Source organism: Sceloporus occidentalis, unplaced genomic scaffold (assembly GCF_023333645.1).
Source record: "Sceloporus occidentalis isolate IW3139 unplaced genomic scaffold, rSceOcc1.0.p SCAF_4, whole genome shotgun sequence".
Classification (NCBI taxonomy): domain Eukaryota; kingdom Metazoa; phylum Chordata; class Lepidosauria; order Squamata; family Phrynosomatidae; genus Sceloporus; species Sceloporus occidentalis.
In genome coordinates, this window is record NW_028316984.1 from 195,787,663 (window position 1) to 195,808,546 (window position 20,884).

Below are 20,884 nucleotides of genomic sequence, written 5' to 3' on the forward strand. Positions count from 1 at the left end.
TTAGCTTAGTCGGTTTTAATATGTAGTTTTTAATCTTACATTGTTTAATCTTGTTTTAAGGGGGATATTGTGTATATATGGATGTATTTTAACCTGTTGTACGCCGCTTTGATTGCCTGGCAAAAAGCGGGATAGAAATAAACATTTTATTATTATATTATATCTTCTTTTAGCTATAGAAGAGCACTTCTCTGCAAGTTTATTCATTCTAAGAACTATAATTCCAGGGATGGATAGAGATTTTGGAAGTTGTAGTCTAAACAGTTCCAAACCCTGATACCAGCCCACTGTACTCAAGCGTTTTCTCAGAATGACAACCAATGGTGTCACAATGCAACAGAATAAATGGGAGCCCCTTTCTCTGTCCTGCCAGCAATGTCAACACACTGTGTGAGGATGTGGGAAAGGGACTCATCAGCTGTGCACCTCAGCTGTGGACTACCCACCCCTTAGAGGCTTTATATAGGAGCCAAGTAAAGACATGGATACTAATCAAAGCTTTTGAAGCCTCGTTGATTCACTCTAACATAGCTACATATATGGGTTCAAATTGTTTTAACCTTTTTTCATAGAATCACAGAATTATAGAGTTGGAAGAGACCACAAGGGCCATCTAGTCTAACCCCCTGTCATGCAGGAACTCTCAATCAAAGCATCCCCTAACAGATGGCCATCCAGCCTGTTTAAAGACCTCCAAAGGAGACTTCTTCTTTTAACCTGTTGCATCTTGGTTAACCTGTTTAACATGCTTTTTGCCTATTTAAATTATTTTTATGTTGGATTTCATTTGCATGCTGCCCTGACATCTCATGATATAGGAGGGGATATAAACTTTAATATATAAATAAAGACAAATTCCATTTTCTGATCTAGCATACCTCCTTTTGTGAGAATGGAGACTGATTTGAACATGATGGAAGGCATGGATGGATGAAGTTCCTTATCCCTGCAAAATAACTTGCCTTGCTTACAAGTTGCCTTCCCTAACAAAAGCCAAAATCTCCCAAGTTAGCATTTCTTTCATGTAGCAAATACTAGCTTTGCAGATTCACAATAAGCTCTGCAGTCAATAACAGCCCTGGGTTTCTCCCAAATGACTGGTTCCCACCCTTGCCTCCGGCTATATAGCATCTCCCTCTGCAGATGGCAGAATCAGTAATCAAGCCGCCGTCACCACCAAATTTGGTATTGGGGGAAGTGGACAAAAAATGAGCTCCATCTCAGGGTTTCCACTAAAACAAAGCTGAGGAGCAACAGGTTCTGTTAGCCAAACAATGACAACTAGAGCAGTTATGTATAAATATTTAATACAATATTTAAAAATACATAATTGCCCTCAGTAGGACTAGGTCTAATGGTTTTAAGTTACAGCAGTGGTTCTCACACTTTGGTCCTCCAGATGCTTTGGGCTTCAGCTCCCAGAATTCCTGGCTGCTGACCAAGCTGGCCAGGGTGCCTGGGAGCTGAAGTCCAAAACACCTGGAGGACCAAAGTTTGGGAATCACCGAGTTACAAGAAGATGGATTTTGATTGAATATTAGGAGGAACCTCTTGACAGTGAGAGCTATCTGGAAATGGCACCAATTCCTTAGAGAGGTGGTGGGGTTTCCTTCTCTGGATGTCTTTAAAAAGAGGCTGGAGAATTATTTGATGGTGATGCTCTGGCTGTTCCTGCATTGATCAGGGACTCTGTTTGTTTATTTGTTTGTTTGTTTATATCCCGCTCTTTTCCCAGGACTGGGACTCAGAGTGGTTTCACAGCATTAAAAAACAGTACAAGTAAAAACATTTTAAAAAACGTACATTAAAAGAATTTTTAAACTGGTCCAACATCCCAGCCTGTCCTTATAGCAATTCCTTAAACACCTGTGTGAACAGGTAGGTCTTCTCCTGCTGGCGGAAGGCCATCAAGGAGGGAGCCATTCTGATCTCCCTGGGTAGGGAGTTCCAGAGTCTAGGGGCAGCCACCGAGAAGGCTCTCTCTCATGTCCCCACCAACCTTGTTTATGATGGTGTTGGAACAGAGAGAAGGGCTTCTCCAGAGGATCTCAGAGTCCGGGTCGGTTCATAACAGGAGAAACTGGGTGCTGGTTATTACTTATAAAGCCCTACATGGCTCAGGTCCGCAATTAAAAAAACAAACAAACAAAAAGTACGATTAAAACATTTTAAAAATAAATAGATAAATGACATGCATTAAACAGAATGATTAAACTAGTCCAACATTCCTGCCTGTTCTTATAGTGATTCCTTAAATGCCCATTTGAACAGGTAGGTCTTCACCTGCCATCGGAAAGCCATCAAGGAGGGAGCCATTCTTATATCCCAGGGCAGGGAGTTCCAGAGTCTAGGGGCAGCCACTGAGAAGGCCCTCTCTTGTGTCCCCACCAAACGTGTTTGTGAAAGTGTTGGAATGGAGAGAAGGGCTTCTCCAGAGGATCTCAGAGTCCGGGCAAGTTCATACCAAGAGAAACGGTCTGCCAAATAATGTGGACCTGAGTCATGTAGGGCTTTGTAGGATATAACCAGTACCTTGAATTGTGCCCGGGAATGAACTGGCAGCCAATGAAGCTGTTTCAACAGGGGGGTTGTATGGGCTCTGTAATCGGCGCCTGTTAACAGCCTGGCAGCAACTCTTTGAACCAGTTGAATTTTCTGAACACTTTTCAAAGGCAGTCCTATGTAGAGCCCATTACAGTAGTCCAAACGGGATGTAACCAAGGCATGTACCACCGTGGCCAGATCTGGCTTCTCAAGGAACGGGCGCAGTTGGTGCACAAGTTTTAAATGTGTGAAAGCACTCCTGGTCACAGCAGAGACCTGGGCCTCCAAGTTTAAAGCTGAGTCCAAGATTACCCCCAAACTGCAAACCTGTGTCTTCAGGGGGAGTGTGACCCCATCTAATACAGGCTGGATCCCTATTCCCTGATCTGCCTTCCGACTGACCAGGAGCACCTCTGTCTTGTCTGTATTAAGTTTCAACTTGTTTGCCCTCATCCAGTCTATTACTGAAGACAGGCACTGGTTTAGAACCAGGACTGCCTCCTTGGATTGAGGTGGGAAGGAGTAGTAGAGTTGAGTGTCATCTGCATATTGATGACATTGCACCCCAAAACTCCAGACAACCTCTCCCAGTGGTTTCATGTATATGTTCAACAGCATAGGGGACAACACAGAACCTTAAGGGACCCCACAGGTCAATGGCCAGGGCGTCGAACAGGAATCCCCCAGTACCACCTTCTTAGTTCGCCCCTCCAGGAAGGAACGGAGCCACTGTAGAACAGTACCTCCAAGCCCCATCCCAGAGAGGCAGTCTAGAAGGATACCATGATTGATGGTATCAAAAGCTGCTGTGAGGTCCAGAAGAACAAACAGGGACACACTCCCTCTGTCCAGTTCCCTGCGTAGGTCATCCACCAAGGCAATCAAGGCTGTCTCTGTTCCATAGCCAGGTCTGAAACCAGATTGAAATGGATCTAGATAATCCGTTTCATCCAGAAACCCCTGGAGTTGGGAAGCCACCACATGTTCCAGAATCTTGCCCAGAAATGGTAGGTTAGACACTGGCTGATAGTTATTCATTATTGTGAAATCCAATGATGACTTTTTTCAACAGAGGTCTCACAACAGCCTCCTTTAGGCAGGATGGAATTTGGCCTTGTTGTAGGGAGGCATTGATTACCTCCTTTACCCACTCAGCCAGTCCCCCTCTAGCCTGTTTAAAAAGCCAAGAAGAACAAGGGTCCAAGACACATGTGCTAACTTTTACCTCTCCAAGGATCCTGTCCACATCATCAGGCTGCACAAGTTGAAAAATATTCATTAACACTGGACCGGCAGGAGCCAAGGTTACATCAACTGAAACTGTATCAACTGTAGCATCCAAGTCGGAGCAGATCTGAGAAACTTTATCTGCAAGATGCTATGCAAATTCTTCACAGTGAGCCTCCGAGTGGTCTGCATCCTCTACTTGAGGGTGAGTGTGTAAAAGACCCTTGACCACGGCTCTGCTGGCCGGCTCCTTGCAGATGCAATGCTGGCAACAAAAAATGATTTCATTGCTGCCCGCGTTGCCACAGAATAAGCTTTCAAATAGGCTCTAGCCCGTTTTCGATCAGATTCACTCCGAGTCCTCTGCCAATGTCGCTCTAGTCTCCATCTCATTCGCTTCATCACCATCAACCCCTTGGAGAACCAGGGGGCTGGTTTGGCTCCACTCCGTGCGAGGTGACACTCAGGAGCAATTGTGTCCACCACCCTGGCTATTTCCCTATTCCAAAGGCTGGCCAGAGCTTCAACAGAATTGCCTGCCAAGGTGACAGGAAACTCCTCAAGAGCCCTCAGGAATCCATTTGGATCCATCAGTCTCCTGGGGAGGACCATCCTAATCGGTCCCCCACCCCTGCAGAGGTTCTGAGTCCCAGTGAGTCGAAACCTGACCTGATAATGATCTGTCCATGACAATGGAACTGTGGAGAGTTCCACCACACCAAGATCATCATCACCCCACCCAGCACAGAAAACAAGGTCCAGAGTGTGCCCAGCAGCATGAGTAGGGCAGATACTACTTGGGACAGATCCATGGTTATCATGGAGGCCATGAAGTCCTGAGCCACTCCTGAAAGGGCAGTCCCAGCATGGATGTTGAAGTCCCCCAGCACTAACAGACACGGAGACTCCAATACCAACCCCGAGATCACCCCGGTTAGCTCAGGAAGGGAGACTGTTGTGTAGCGCAGTGGGCGGTGACACTCATCGGTCTCTGGGGCCTCTTCCAACTCTTATGATTTACATATTTTCATGGTGGTTGCATGACACTGCCCTGTGCAACTAGCAGCGTATCTGCCACTTTGTCCGATTGTGCTATGTTGTATACACAATGGCTGGTTGTGCAATCCCAGTCAAGTAGTACATTGAAGGCACTAATGCATAGTTATGCACCATCCACAAATGGGTAGCTTCATGGTTGCAACCCTGTTGGTTAATCACAAATAGAGTCTCATATGGGAGAAAAATACCTGCTATTTGAGTTCTGAAAAACATATCCTTTATAAGGCTGGCAGGTGTGCCATATTATGCAGTCTGTCCCTTGTCTCAGGGTTGGGAAGCCTTTCTTTTTATAGAGACTGAAGAAAATGCCAAAACATTCTTTATTTTGAGGTATGAGACCTTCATAAGGACAGAAATGTGTGCATTATTACATAGTTTATAAATAGGGACAATAAGTTAATTTTATGCGTAGATATACATAGCAAGGTTAACTGAAACCAATACAGATTGACTATCCTTTATCTGAAATGCTTGAGACCAGAAGCATTTTGTATTTCAGATTTTGGATTACTTATATTTTCACATAAATAATGAGGGTGGAGAGAGACCAAGGATTTATGAAATGGCAGGAAGGGTTGATTCCCACCATTTCACAGGTCCTCACATCTCTCTCCAGCCTTGCAAATATAATATAGGTATGTACTAGGTTACTTAAGGGACATTCAACTTGTAATTTCATTTTGTACTTAGAATCACTGAGTTGGAAAAGACTTCAAGGGCCATCTATTCAACCCCCTGCCAAGCAAGAACACCAAAATAAAATCACCCCCAACAGATGGCCATCCAGCCTCTGTTTAAAAATCTCCAAAGGTGACTCCACCACACTCTAAAGGAGTGTGTTCCACTGTCAAACAGCTCTTACTCTCAGGAAAGTCTTCCTAATGTTGAGCTCGAATCTCCTTTCCTGTACTTTGAATCCATTTCTCCACATTCTATACGTTGGGGCGGCAGAAAAGAAGCTTGCTCTGCCTCAATATGACAACCCTTCAAATATTGGAACATGACTATCATATCCCCTCTTAACCCTCTCTTCTCCAAGTCTCTCCTCGTACCGCATGGTGTCTAGACTTTTCACCATTCTGGTTGCCCTCCTCTAGACACACTCCAGCTTGTCATCGTCTTTTGTGAATTGTGGTACCCAGAACTGGACATAGGTGAGGCCTGACCAAAGCAGAATAGAGTGGCACTATTACTTCTACTTAGGTAGAAGAGAGCCAGTGTTGTGATTTGAGCATTGGACTATGATTCTGGAGATCAGTGTTCAGTTCCCCACTTGACCATGGATATCCACTGGGTTATCTTGGGTGAGTCACACACTCTCAGCCCCAGAACCAAAACCATCCCAATAGGTTCAACTTACAGTCTCCATGGGTTGAAAATGACTTGAAGGCACATAACACTGTCACTTAGGTAGAGCACAACCTTGTAAATACCTACATCTTGCCAGACAATCCTGTATATTGTGAATTTTAACCATCCCTTATTACTGTTTGGGAAACCTGGCAACACTATAGGTAATATGTATACCAGAAGGAACATTCTTATTGCAACCTACACATATCCCATAGGACACCTCCCCAAAACCTGTATCACCAGTGGCAGAAAGAATGCAGACACCTTCCTCTGTTAGACAATCAGCATGAAAAAGAGCACACACCCTCAGTAGCTTTTGATGGCATGTGGTGTCATCCATCATCAAGTCGGCAGCCTTCACCCATCTTAAATGGCCAGCAAGCTTTTGAAAAGCTGGCAGACAGTTTATTCCAAGAGGAGAAGCCAAGGGCATCCCTGTTGCTGTTATTAGCATTTAACCAGCCCCTTTATTAGAAATAATTATTGCAGTCGCATGCCCTGTCTATTCTAGAGAACTAGAACACTGACATCAGACTTATATTTTCATAATAAGCTGGCTAATTAAGCTATGATTTTGGAGAATGAATAGTTTGGGAGACAGAAGAGGGAGGTGCCTGCAGGGGACAAAGGAGAAAGGCTTGCTAACCACCCTATTATTTTCTTCACTTGAGAAACTGAAGGACAGCAGCTGCTGGTAAAGGGAAAGCTGTTTTGCAGAAGAATGACAATTTGGAGAGAAAAGGGAAATCCAGAGTGGGGAGCAAATCATAGAGTTACAGTCATCAGTGACACCAATTTAACACACTACCATTGGTTTGCACAGTTTTTGATGCTGTCATTTTTTAAAGAACACAGATGGTTGAGTTATAATTATGTCCTGCAACAACAAAAGTGAACAAAATGCATCCCTCCAAATGTAGCTGGACTACCACTCTGCATAGCCAATGGTGAGCGATCATGGGAGTTGCAGTCTGACAACATCTAGAAGGCCACCAGCTGCCTCAACAGAAATGTAAGGTGTCTGAGCCAGGATGACCAGATGTCATAACTGCAAAGGAAGACAAGTCACTGCAAAACGCAGGACATTACCGAATAAAAGCTAAGAAAACTCATCTAAATTCATGCTTATTAGTCATGCTCAGAATGGAGGACATTTTGAGCATGACTGAGAAGGCTGAAATGTAAGACATATCCTGGAAAAGGAGGACATCTGGTCACCCTGTGTCTGAACAGGAATTAAAAGAGTGTGCATGTGTGTGTCTTCAAGTCACCTGTCAACTTATGGCGACTCCATGAATTTCACAAGGTTTTCACAGGTTTTCTCTACCTCAACGGTTCCTAACCTTTAGTCCTCCAATTGTTTTTTTTTACTTTGGCTCCCAGACCAACTTGGCCAACAGGAATTAGGGAGCCAAAGTCCAAATCATCTGGAGGACCAAAAGTTGGGAACTACTGCTCTACTTGGTCAATCAAGCCCAAAAACAATTCATGTAGAGAGAAGAGTCTACAGTTGGGCCTCCACATTCGTGGGGTTGGGATGCAATACACCACCAACCCCCATAAATGTGGAAAACCAATGAATATCTCTAACCCCCCCCTCCAACATTAACTCAATCTATATTCTTTTTAAATTTATTTTTATACATTTTACCAGAACAGACATAACCACAGTCATCAATACGTTGTTGTGCACCTTCAAGTCATTACTTATGGTGACCCTAAGGAAAAACTACCATTTGGTTTGCTTGTCACATTTCTTCAAAGGGGGTTTACACTTGCTATCCTCTGAGTGTGACATGCCCAAGATCACCCAGTGGGTTTACATGCAAACATATAATAAAAAGAGCATAAAGACAACAGACACATAAAACAAAATTACTACCTTATAATAATACCATTTAACCCTTGAAATTCCTATCTATGTGCTCAGGAACCTGAGCATAGTGCCACTTCCATCCTGGGAGCCTTGTAGTCCCAGATGTGGCTGGAGATGAGAGAAGAAGCCGCAGCAGGGTGACCAGTGCCAGGTGAGGCTCCAGGACTAGAAGGAGAAGCAGGGCTTTGTTGTTGTTAGCTACCCTCAAGTTGATTCCAACTCATGGCAACCCTGTGGATGAGACACTTCCAAGACTCCATATCTTCCACTGCTTTGCTCAGGCCCTGCAAACCCATGCCTGTGACCCCCTTGTGGAGTCCATCTCTTCCTTCTAACCTCTACCTTTCCTAGCACTGTTTTTTCTAGTGATCCATGCTTTCTTGTTGTGTGTCCAAAGTACGACAGCTTCAATTTGATCAGCTTGGCTTCCAAGGAGATTTCTGGTTTGATTTGTTCAAGGACCCAATTGTTTGTCATTTTGGCTGTCCACGGGATTCTCCAGCACTACATCTCAAATGTGTTGATTTTCCTTCTGTCTGCTTCCTTTACTGTCCAACTCTCGCATCCATACATGGCGATGGGCAATACAATGGTCTGAACGATTCTGACTTTAGTACTCAGATGTATGCCTTTATTCTTCAGGACCTTTTCTAGTTCTTTCATAGCTACCCTTCCTAGTCTTCTTCTTATTCCTTGACTGCAGTCACCATTCTGGCCAATATTGGACCCATACTGAGTGTTCTTTTATGCATTTATGACTTACTAAACCTTTTTAGTTTTCTTTACATTTCCTAGTCTAGTCTATGCATGTTGTCCACAGTAGGTCACAAAATACCACCAGAACAACCCATTTAGTTATTGATGGCAAACAAACTAATAATTATATCCGCAAAAGTTAAGCCTGCGAAAGTCAAGGTTCAACTGTATATTTTAAATCTAGAGAGTCCTCAAACAGGCAACTGGACACTAGTGAAAACAGCTGCAGGAAGAGCTGCTATGGTAACACAGCAAAAAAGGACTCAGGACATTGGTAGGTAGCTGCAGGATGAAGAAGTCAAGAGGGGCTAGATTAGGGTTACAGCCACACTCCAGTAACGAAGCAACTTGACACCACTTTAACTGCCAGGGCTCAGTGCTATGGAATGCTGGTAATTTTAGTTTGGTGGGGCACCAGAGTTATGTGACAAAGAATGCTAACAGTTTCACAAAAGTATAAATCCCAGAATTCCATAGCATTGAGCTAAGGCAGTTAAAGTGGTGTCAAGCAGTATGGATGCAGCCAACGAGATTTCTTTAAAAACCAAAAGCATAAGCAAAACACAAAGAAACCAAAAGATAGAAGCTATAACAGGCAAAACACAAAGAAACCAAAGGAGAGAAGCTATCTGCAAAGCTGAGAAAAGGTGCTTCCCTATTTACCTTGCCAATTTTCCCGGTTTTCCCTTTTGGTAGCAATGCTTGTCTTCTATCTCCCTCTAAGGCTCTCTTGGCTTACATCTATCTTGGGTATGTCCCAATTCTGGCAGCCAAGAAAGGTCTCAGACAAGCTGTTACATGAGTCTTGAGTCACAGGCCTTCATTCCTCCATTGCAACACAAGTCCAAAGGAGATACATGAATCCCTTCTACTCTCTTGTTCTGCCTTCCACATCTTCTTCTTCAGAGGCCATCGGTGGTCTTTTATTGGCCTCTTCGTTCCTCCATCCCACAGAGACTTTACCTAAGTTGGGCACAGGCAAGGTCAGTCGAGTCCTACCGTAACTGTTGTTGTTGTTGTTGTTGTTGTTATAATAATTATTATTTTCTTCATTTATATCCCATCTGCCACAGACAGCCATCATGGCATAGTGGTTTCAGCACTGTACAACGACTCTAGAGACCACAGTTCGATTCCTCACTTGGCCATGAAACCCACTGGGTGACCTTGGGCATGTCACATGCTCTCGGAAGGAGGCATTGGCAAACCCCCCCTGAATAAATCTTGCTAAGAAAACCCCATAATAGGTTCACTCGGTGTGCCTTGTATGTGCCTTCAAGTTCTTTCTGACTTATGACAAACCTATCATGGGGTTTTCTTGGCAAAATTTAGGGTTGCCGTAAGTGAGAAATGACTCAGAGGCATGCAACAGCTACAAACAACATACCCAGCTTTTCTCCCAATAATGGGACTCAAGGCGGCTAACAACATTTTAAAACAATACAGGTTAAAACACTATAAAAGTTAAATGAGAGTATGAAATATGCTTTGATTGGGAGTTCCTGCATGGCAGGGGGTTGGCCTGGATGGCTCTTGTGGTCTCTTCCAATTCTATGATTCTATTATTCTATGAAATACACAATTAAGCAATTGTATATTAAAACAATTACAAATCCTAAACTGCATTAAAACAATAAAAATAAAAAGTTATATACAGACCCTTTTAAAAAAACTTCCACACTGGCACTACACAGCATTAAGAGCCCAATTTCAGCCATCTGCAAAGGCCTGGCAACACAAAAATGTATTAACTTGCTGACAGAAAGCAAGAAAGCAAGTGCAGGGCCAGGCTGTCCTCTCTGGGGAGGGAGTTCCAAAGTGTGGGAGCAGCCACTGAGAAAGCCCTGTCTCTCTTCTTTCCCACTAAATGAGCCTGAGAAGGTGGTGGGACACAGAATCTGGAGCCTCTCCAGATTATCCTAAAAGCCTAATGGGCTCACACAGAGATATACAGTCCTTCAAATAGCCTGGACCCAACCTATACTCTTCCACAGGGCCACTCCTGTTAAAGCTCCCTTTAAGATGCGGAAATATACACGAGAAAGGGACTTGATTTTCACCCGGCAACAGGACAGCATGACTGTTAAGGTAACTCCTGCTGCTTTGTTTGATGGTCCAAGAAGATATAACCATGGAAACACCCTTCCAAGCCAGAGGAAAGTCTTGCAACAGAGGGACAGGCAAACACTGTCATTTGTATGCAACACCAGAGGGAATGATTACTCACTCCAGGAAGCCACAACCTCTGATTTGGAATTGTAACTATGGCTGCACCCATGAGCATCTTGTTGCAAATGCCTTGGGAAACCGGAAAGGAAGAGCACAATGGTTTGGTAACATTTCCCTCTCCTCCCAAGCAGCAGGGAGTGGGGAAGACATGGAATGTCTCATTCAGGAATTTGACAAGAAGGACCTAGATAAGATCCTCCAGTGAAAAGACATATCATTAAATACCAACATCAGAATCAGTCAAGGCCACAGAATGCATGCCTGTGAAAGCTGGACAGTGAAGAGAGAAAGAGAGAGAGAGAGAGAGAGAAAATCAATTAATTTGAAATGTGGTGCTGGAGAAGAGTCTAGGGATACAACAGACTGCTAAAAAGACAAATGAATGGGTCCCAAAGCAAATCAGGCCTGAAGTCCCATTAGAAGTGAAGAAGAAGAAGAAGAAGAAGAAGAAAGTGGAGGCCGTCATACTTTGGCCATATCATGAGATCATGTGACTCACTGGAAAAGAGATTAATGCCTGGTGAATCATAAAATCATAGAGTTGGAAAAGACCCCAAGGGTCTGAAAGAGACTTCAGCACCTCTGACACAACAAGTTATAATTTACCTCTCAAGGTATTAAACCTGGCATATACAACTCTGGAGATCAGGGCTCAATTCCTCGCTAGAGCGTAAAACCCCACAGGGTGACCCTGGGCAAGTTACACTCTCTCAGCCTCGGAGGATGGCAATGGCAATCACCCTCCTAGAAAATCCTATGATAGGTTCACCTTAGGGTTGCCATAAGTAAAAAAAAAATGACTTGGAGGCTCAACAACCACAATTATGCATGCAAAGGGCATGATCTACTACAGCCCTTTCCCAACCAAGCACCCTCTAGATGTGCCAAACCACAGTTCCCATCATCCCCAGCCAGCACACCAACAGGCATACTTGCTGGGCATGACAGAAGAAGGCACCATCCAGACGGATGAGACTACGACTTCTGCAATCCCTGGCAAGCATTCCTGCCTATGTACTCACTAGGGATAATGAGAGCTAAAGTCAAGCACATCTGGAGTATGGCCCTTTGGGGGAAAGCTGATTTCAGAGGATGCATCCAAGCAATTCTGTCAATCCACTTGTTTCCCCCAGTTCTTCACTTAAAGTGAAACAGTTGAACACTGTCCCATATTTTGCTGACACCTCAACAGACGCTAAATACACATTAAACTTTAACCTTTTTTTAAACAGGGTATTTTCATAGAATCATAGAGTTGGAACAGACCGCAAGGGCCATCCAGTTCAACCCCCTGCCATGCAGGAAATCTCAATCAAGACGTACCTGACAGATGGTCATCCAGCCTCTGTTTAAAGACCTTCAGGGAAGGAGATTCCACTACACTCCTGTACTCAAGAGTTTCCAGTGTGGCATATTTGTCTGAGTGTTGGACTATGATTCTGAAGACCAGGGTTCGATTCTCCACATTGGCCAAGAAACCCACTGGTGACCTTGGACACATCACAAGCTCTCAGCCTCAGGGGAAACTTGCCAAGAAAACCCCATGACAGGTTCATTTTAGGGTGACCATAAGTCAGAACGACTTGAAGGCACACAACAACAATTTTCTGCACATGTTAATTCTGTATTCAAGTACCGTAATCAACAAAGCAACTACTGGGATGAGGGAGGGATCTTGGGGCCAGGAAGTGCACACACATAAGCCATTCTGCTGCTTCAGGTTAGTTACAGTACATTCAAATCAAATCCCTTTTTTTCAGTCAGTACTTCATGCCTGACCTGGCCTGTTGCTCTGTTCATACCCTGATATCTACTGTACCTTGACAGGGATGAGAATTTCTTGAACTACACTGAACACCCCAATAGGTGTCCATCCAAACTCTGCTTACACAGCTCCAACAAAGGAGATTCCACCACCTCTCACAAACTTCCACCCAATCCAAAGATGAAGTCTCAATTCTGCATCTCTTGATCCAAGTGAGAATTTATTCGGGACAGCACTGGTGTTGGGCCAAGATGTGAAGCAGGCTCAGGAGGCCGAGTTCAATTCCCAGTGTGTCTTTGAACTCAACAGGTGGCAGGGCAAACTGCCAATCCTGGACTCTGTTCCCCATATAAAGGGAGAGGAGCATCATTAGGCAATCTACAGGGTTCTTGGACATGAAAGAGATAAGGATTGTAAACACATGTTGCTTCCTTCAATGGCAAAGATAATGCTATTATGGAAAGCCAGCCAGCATCTCATCCAGGTGATATATCCATACCTCTATGCCAGATGAAGGCGGGTGCATGCACACACAAGCTTGCATGCTGTGACCACATGTGGAACCAGAAGCCATGATAGGGATGGAAAGAAGATCCAAGGTTATGAAAGCACCGTGCCCAAAGTTTCCCATTAAACAGAGTTGCTAGATTGGTTTCAGGATGGGGACACTGTAATCTTTACAGAACAGGATGAGGTACTTTAACATTCAGTCAAGCAGGACAAAAGTACTTTGATTTCCCTCACCTTCTAAATCCCAATTTTCAGCCTTGTTGGGCGGGGACAGCTGGGACTGAAAATTGAAGTTTGGAAAGTGTGGGAGAATAAATACATTCAGCCCTCTAGATTTGCTGCTTTGACTTTTGTGGATCTGATTATTTGTGGATTTGATTACTATGTTCTCTTTAGGAATCTTTAGGACTTCCATCACAATGGTGGATGTTGACCATAAAGGTCCACTGGAGGACCTAGAGATTACTAGAGAAAACACTTCTCTAGGCATTTGTAGGTCCTCCAGTGTGATTCTGTGGTCAACCTCTGGCAAATGTTGACCACAGAGCTGCACTGGAGGACCTAGCGATTCCTGGAGAGGTGTTGCCTCAGGTAAAAAAAACCATGTTTTTTTCAACTTGCAGTTCTTCCACTTTCACAGGGATTCTGTGCCCCTAACCCCAGCAAATGCGGAGGACCTGCCATATGTTCATCCTGGTTGATGGAACTTTATCATCATCATCCTGCTTTTTATTCTGATCTGGGACCCAAGGGGTGGGGGTGGGGGTGGGGGGAGTTTTAAAAAAATCACAAAATGAAAACATTAAAAAGTGATTAAATGACCAAAAAATTAAAACCAGCTTTAAAAAAGATTTTTTTTAAAAAAGATAGCACAACAAAAAATAACTAATAGAAAATCTAGCACATTATTTAGACAGGATGAGCCTTGAATAATCAGTCTTCAATGAACTGTCAAAAAGAAATGTCTTCACTTGTATATGTAAAAAGAGTAGGGAATGTGCCTGTCTAACTTCTCTGGGAAAGGAGTTCCAGAGCTTGGGGGGCAGCCACTGAAAAGGCCCTCTCCCAAATTCCCACCAGAAGTAACTGCAAGAGTGATGGGACAGAGCAAAGGCCTTCCCCTGCAGATCTCAAGGTATGGGCAGGTTCGTAAGGGAGAATATGGTCCTTTGCAATACAGTTGTCCCTCCACATTTGTGGTTTTAACTTTAGCAGATTTGATTATTTGTGCTTTTGATTAATATGTTCTCTCTAGGAAATGCTAGGCCCTCCAGTGCAACTCTGCCATAAGTTGACCATAGAGTTGTCCTGGAGAACTTAGATGTTTCTAGAGAAAACACTTCTCTAGGCATTTGTAGATCCCCCAGTGTGATTCTATGATCAACCTCTGGCAGATGTTGACCATAGAGTTGCACTGGAGGACTTGGAGATTCCTAGACAGATGTTCTCTCAGGTAAAAAGAACAGTGGCTTTTTTATTTGTGGTTTTCCACATACATGGGGGTCCTTACCCCTTACCCCAGCAAAATGGGGATAGACCACTGTACCTCATTCTGTTCCAAAATATGTTAAGGATTCAAATTACAGGAACCACATCCCAGATTCAATCATCCCAGTCATACAATCAAAACTGACACAGCCCAGTTTAAAGATTCCCAATGCCTAGATTATTCTTGTATCCTCTGCCAGCTGCTCCCCAGCCCCTCTATTCCCCAGAGAAAAGGATAAAAATCAAGCAACAGGCTGATGCAGAGCTTCAAAGATGGCCAGAGGGTTCCATCCAGGCAGCTTCTGTACCAGGGAGGACAGGGGCAGTAAATTCAGGGGCCAATTTTCTGGTCCTTGGACTCTAAGGCAGTGGGGCCAGCATTAGCCCTGGGATCCCCTGTGCATTAGCCATACATCCACTTTTGCTTTGGGAGAAAAATGGTATCTTTTATGTTAAATATACAGTGATTCCCAGACTCTGGTCCTCCAGATGTTTTGAATTTCAGCTCCCAGAATCCTAGACTATTGGCTAAAATGGCTGTGACTTCTGTGAGCTGACGTCCAAAACTCCCAGTGGACCAGAGTTTGGGAATCACTGGGTTACGAGTTCTGTTTCAATCTATTTAAAAGGTGGATTATTCATAAGAGACCTCCAAGGCAATGGCTAAACCTCCTCTGAAGAAATCTTGCCAAGAAAATCCTTCAATAGGTTCGCCTTAGGGTCTCTGTAAGTCAGAAACAACTTTCAGGCACACAACATTCACAGCATGCCCTGAAATCTGGACAGGAATCGAATGCTCACAAACACCGTCAAAGGATGGCAACCTTTAGCTCCCCATCTCTTTCCAAATTCCTTTCTGCCAGTTTCTTCTGACAGTCTCAGCCTCCGCCCAAGGCTTCAGTATGCTCCCCATGCTCCAAACCTTGCGCAAGATGAACAAAGCTACACACACACACACACACACACACACCCCAACACAAAAAGGGAAAACCTCCTCCTGCAACAAGTGCCAATGAGCAACTGTGTCAATGGAAGAGTGGAGTCAGCAAGAAAGAGAAAGGCAAGGAAGAGAGAAGGAAACACCCCAAGGGATTAGTGCATCTGATGCCTGCCTACGCATCTGCACAAGAGGCAATCTTTAAAAAGGAACAGGTACGCAGAACAAGGAGCCCACCCACACGCACCACTAGGAAGAGAAACCTGCCAGCCATCCTGCCTTCCTTCCCACAATATTCCTTGCAAAAACACAGCTGAGCCTCGCTTCTTCTTTCACCCTCCTCTCACTTCTCTCCCCTTTTATCTTACCATGCGCCCATTTCTTTTCCCACATCAAGCATCCCTTCCATGGGGCCAGAGCAGGATGTAACCAAAGTGAGTGTCCAAGGTTACTCAATTCCCCCCCCCCCCCAATTTTTACAATAAAAGCAGAATGCGTTATCGCCACAGGCATACAGAGTCTCCTTTTCCCAGACACAGAGATGCAAACCTCATGAGAATGCCATCTTCCAAAGCACTGGGCTGGAAAATAAATTAGGACCAGCCACACCCTTCCACAATTATTGGGCATGGGTGGTACCCCCCTTTCCACATACAAATCAGGGGAAATGGCAATAATTCCAAGAGTATGAGTAACCATAGCAACTACATTGCCAATGCCCTTTCCTTTTCCTCTCCTGTTGCAGAGTCTCCTTCAAAAATCCTCAACTCGGGCAATATTTCTTATTTTTTATTATTATTACCACTGCTGCACAGACACAGGAGGAAACACGTACGCTCACCCACACAGGGGCAGAAATAATGAAAATGAATGTATTACAAAAGGAGGTTCTTTTGAGGGTTTTTTTGCATGTCACACAAGGCATTGCACAACTGATCAATCCCATAGCAAGCAAAAGGAGGATCATCCAAAGGTATAAATTAGATACATAAAACATGTTTCCTATTGTAAGAAAAAGAGCCAGAAGCAAGATCTGGATGGCCTCCTAAATTTTTTATTTTTAGGACAGGAGGGACAGGAGAAAGATGGAGAGCAGGTGTCAGGAAATGGCAACCACAGTTGCTGGTTCTTCCTTCCACAGAGATTAATCTGCATTTTCCCCTGGAGAAAACAGGTCTAAATAGCAGATTATCTGGAAGCCTGGCTATTCTTTGCAGAAACCGCAGGGCACTGATAAAGGCGATTGCCCAGTGCCACCCTGCGAATGTATGGCTGTAGGGGGATGGGTAAGATTGGGAGTGTTTCTACTACTCACAGAAACCTCTTCTCTGGGATCGTGCCCCCATTTGTATTTAAAGGAGCTGGCCTCCCTTGGCAACTTTGTCCCTTACAAAAAATAAATGAAATTAAAGCAAAAAAGCCATCCCTACAGATTCCATGCACATCACACATGTGCACTCAGGCTACAGTTTCCATGGATTTGCCTTTTATTAAGAAGGGAGAGCCGTGAGACAGCCACACACCGGCACACAGAAGGTTCTACTGATGGGTTGCACACACCCTGCGCTGAAAACAAATGCATAATTTGAACAAATATAAGTCTACATACTGATAACTGAGAAGGACAGAAAAGCAGAAAACGAAGAGGGTGGGTTAAAGAAAGAGGAGATTCCACTCTGGAAGCATCCAAGCCTATGTGCACACAGACATACACGTACCAGATATACACTCACGCTCAATGCGGTATTGCTAACACAGGAGTCACACACCTCCTTCTGAGCACCTTGCTCAGACCACACCGGGCTTCTGGTCCAAACCACGCTGAGGGTGGATGCGCTGGTGGTGGAGCCTCTTTTTAATATCCTCCTTCTCCTTCTCTTGCTCTCAAAAGGTGTGGAAGGGATGGTCTGCAGGGGTTTTTTGTCCAAGGTCCAAAACTCACGGCAGAAACAACCCAGTTTGAGACCGCTTTAACAGCCCCAACTCAGTGCTAGTGAATCCTGGGAACTGTGGTTTATTGTGACACCAGCGCTCTTGGACCGAAAAGGCTAAATGTCTCACGAAACTATAGTTCCCTTGACTCCCCAGCGTTGAGCCAGGGAAGTTAAAGTGGTCTCAAACTGGATTATTTCTGCAGTGTGTTTTGGACCCAAGTTTATCCCTACACAAACACACACACCCTGCATGAAGAATCCATTGAAAGGAAAGGAAAGCTTCAGCCAAAATTCTCCAGCATCATCCATATATGATATATGTTGTAAGTCGCCTGGATTCCCAGTGATTGGGCGGCATAGAAATAAATCCTATCATTATTATTATAATATATGTTTGTTTAATCCCACTGCCTGATGAAGAAGACAGTGGAGCTTTCAAAGCTTGCATTATGTATTTTGTGCATTAGGGTGGGCTCCATAAAGGGACCCCTGTTTTGTGGATTTATGTTGCTATAAATGGCTGTATGCACACACTGCAGAAACAATTCGCTTTAACTGCCATGGCTAAATATGCTACAGGATTCTGTAGTTTTGTGAGACATTTAGCCTTCTCTGTCAGAGGGCTCTGGTGCCACAACAAACCACAATTCCCAGAATTCCACAGCATGGAGCCATGGCAGTTAAAGAGGTGTCGAACTGGATTATTTCCGCAGTGTGTATGCAGCGTAAAACCAATATAGCGTAGTCAGTGTAGCATAGTGGTTTAGGTGTTGGACTATGACTGTAGAGACCAGGGTTTGAATCATGGCTCAGCCATGGAAACCCACTAGGTGACCCTGGGTGAGTCACACTCTCTCAGCCTCTCTCAGCGTCAGGGGAAGGCAATGGCAAACCCAGTCTGGACAAATCTTCCCAAGGAAAGCCTGTGATAGGTTCACTTTAGGGCCGCCATAAGTAAGAAACGACAGAATAACAACATGTATGTATTAATTCCCCAAAGCCAACCTTGATTTTGCTGTTTTACTATGCCGCCGTATACAATGGGACTTGAGCATCCACGGATTTTGGCATCCATGGCGGATCCTGGAACCGAACCAAGGAGAAAAGGTACGATCTTTCAAAGGGTTTTATCTTGTGAGCCTCCTTGGGTCCTTTCTAGGAGAAATGTGCCATAGAAATAAACTAAATTACATCAGATTAAAATCCCACAACGGCAGAAGAGGATCACCGACCGACACACAAACACACAGCCCAAAAATAAAATAATAAATAGAGTATTAAAAACAGATAAAGTAATAACTGAAAATAAATAAAATAAAATAACAAAGTTAGATAACATACTAGATTAAATAAAATAATAAAAATAGATAAAAGAATCAATAAATAAAATAAAATATTAAGAATAAAAGCAACCCCACCTCTTTGTAGCTCTATGTTTCTATGCCAGTGTGTGTGTGTGTGTGTTGTTTTTTAAAGTATGCTTTTTTCCAGTGATCCGCCTTGGGTCCTTCTGGGAGAAAGGCGGCATACAAATGAAATATAACAAATTATAGGGGGGGAACCCTTAAAACCACCCCCAGACCCCACTCTCTGGGAGGAAAAACAAAGTTATGAAGGCTCTTTCCTCCTCAGTTTCATCCCTCAAAGGTTTTCCTTCTCTTCAGGAGACCCCAACTGGGTGCGCCGCCCCTCCTTTGCATTGAAGCACCAAAGCGCGACGAAAGCGGTTTTAAACCGCAGCGTCCACACGGGGGTTCTAAACCGCTTCGATTCCCCGCAATGGTTCCGCTCCCTCGCTGCTTGCCCGCCCTAGTGCTTCTTACCTGGAGCCTCCTGGGCGCATCCTGGGAGAGGAGGAGCCGCCCGCCTTCCCTCCGCGCCGGCAGCCCCGCCGCGGCTGACAATGGTCACCCCTCTGAGGCGACTCCAGCCAAGCAGCCGCCGAGCCTTCCAAGCCCGCGGGTGACATCACCCCCGCTCCCCCTGATAGGACGGCTCCTCGTGACGTCAGGGAGGCTCGTGCGGGGAAAGCCACGCCCCTACGAGGCTCTCCGGCCAATCACAAACGCGCGCCGCGAAGCAGCCTGGGAATTGGAGTCCCGGAAGGGGAAAAGGAAGGGAATCAACAGGTAAAAACGGTTCTCAGGAAAGGACTACGTTTCCCAAGAGGCACTGCGCTCTACCTCTCTGCCCCTCACGCCTCCATTGCCTTTTCCCTCTTTTCTGGCTTGCTTGCTTGCTGCTGCTCCAACTTTTATTTATGTAATAATAAATATAATATTTTATAATATTATTTTATATTTTCTATTATTATAAATAATAACAATACTACATTATCACTATTGTTATTATTAATTATAATAAATACAGTATGATATTATATTTTATAAATATTTATTTTTATAAATAATTATATTTATTTATATTATTTTATAATAAATATAATATTTTATAATATAATTTTATATTTTATATTATTATAAAAATAAAATAATAATACCATATATTTTATTTATTTATTTTATAAATTATAAATATATTATTTAGAATATAATCTTATATTTTATATTATTATAAATAATAATAATACAATATTGTTATTATTAATTATAATAACTAAAATATAATATTATATTTTATAACTATTATTTATTTTTATAAATAATAAATATAATATTTTATAATATAATATAATCTTATATTTATATTATTATAAATAATAAAATATTATTATTAATAATAATACATATAATAACATATTTTATACCTTATTTTATGTCTTTATTTATACCTTTATTTATCCATTCCTTTTGAAGGCAGCAGGGATAATGCAATTTGATACCGCTTTAGTTGCCATTAACAACAACTGCAACAACAACAACAACAATAATCATTTATCAATAATTATTAATAATGATTAATAATTTATTAGTTAATTATCATTGTAAAAATTATAAATTACATTATATTTTCTATAATGTTTTTATTATTATAATTACTATTATTATAAAATAAGAGTTATATAGTACACCATTAATATAGTTTTAAATTATTGATATTAATTATTAGATATTGAACTAATAATTAGCATAGTAATTAATAATTATTATATATTATATAATAATATAATTATTAATCACTAATGCTAATTATATATATAAAATATAGATTATATAATAACATAATTATTAATTACTAATATATAT

The 20,884-nt window shown here is 43.0% G+C and overlaps 1 protein-coding gene across 2 annotated transcripts in view; it reads right to left on the bottom strand.

Annotated features, from left to right (window-relative positions):
* The window catches only part of LOC149315237 (disheveled-associated activator of morphogenesis 1), a 254,979-nt gene extending 235,351 nt beyond the window's left edge, over window positions 1–19,628 (bottom strand). For both annotated transcript variants that reach the window (XM_089522803.1, XM_089522802.1), the window contains exon 1: window positions 19,502–19,628. The gene's annotated coding sequence lies outside the window, so the exon portion shown is untranslated. The remainder of the gene's footprint in view (window positions 1–19,501) is intronic.
* Between the last annotated feature and the right edge of the window lie 1,256 nt (window positions 19,629–20,884).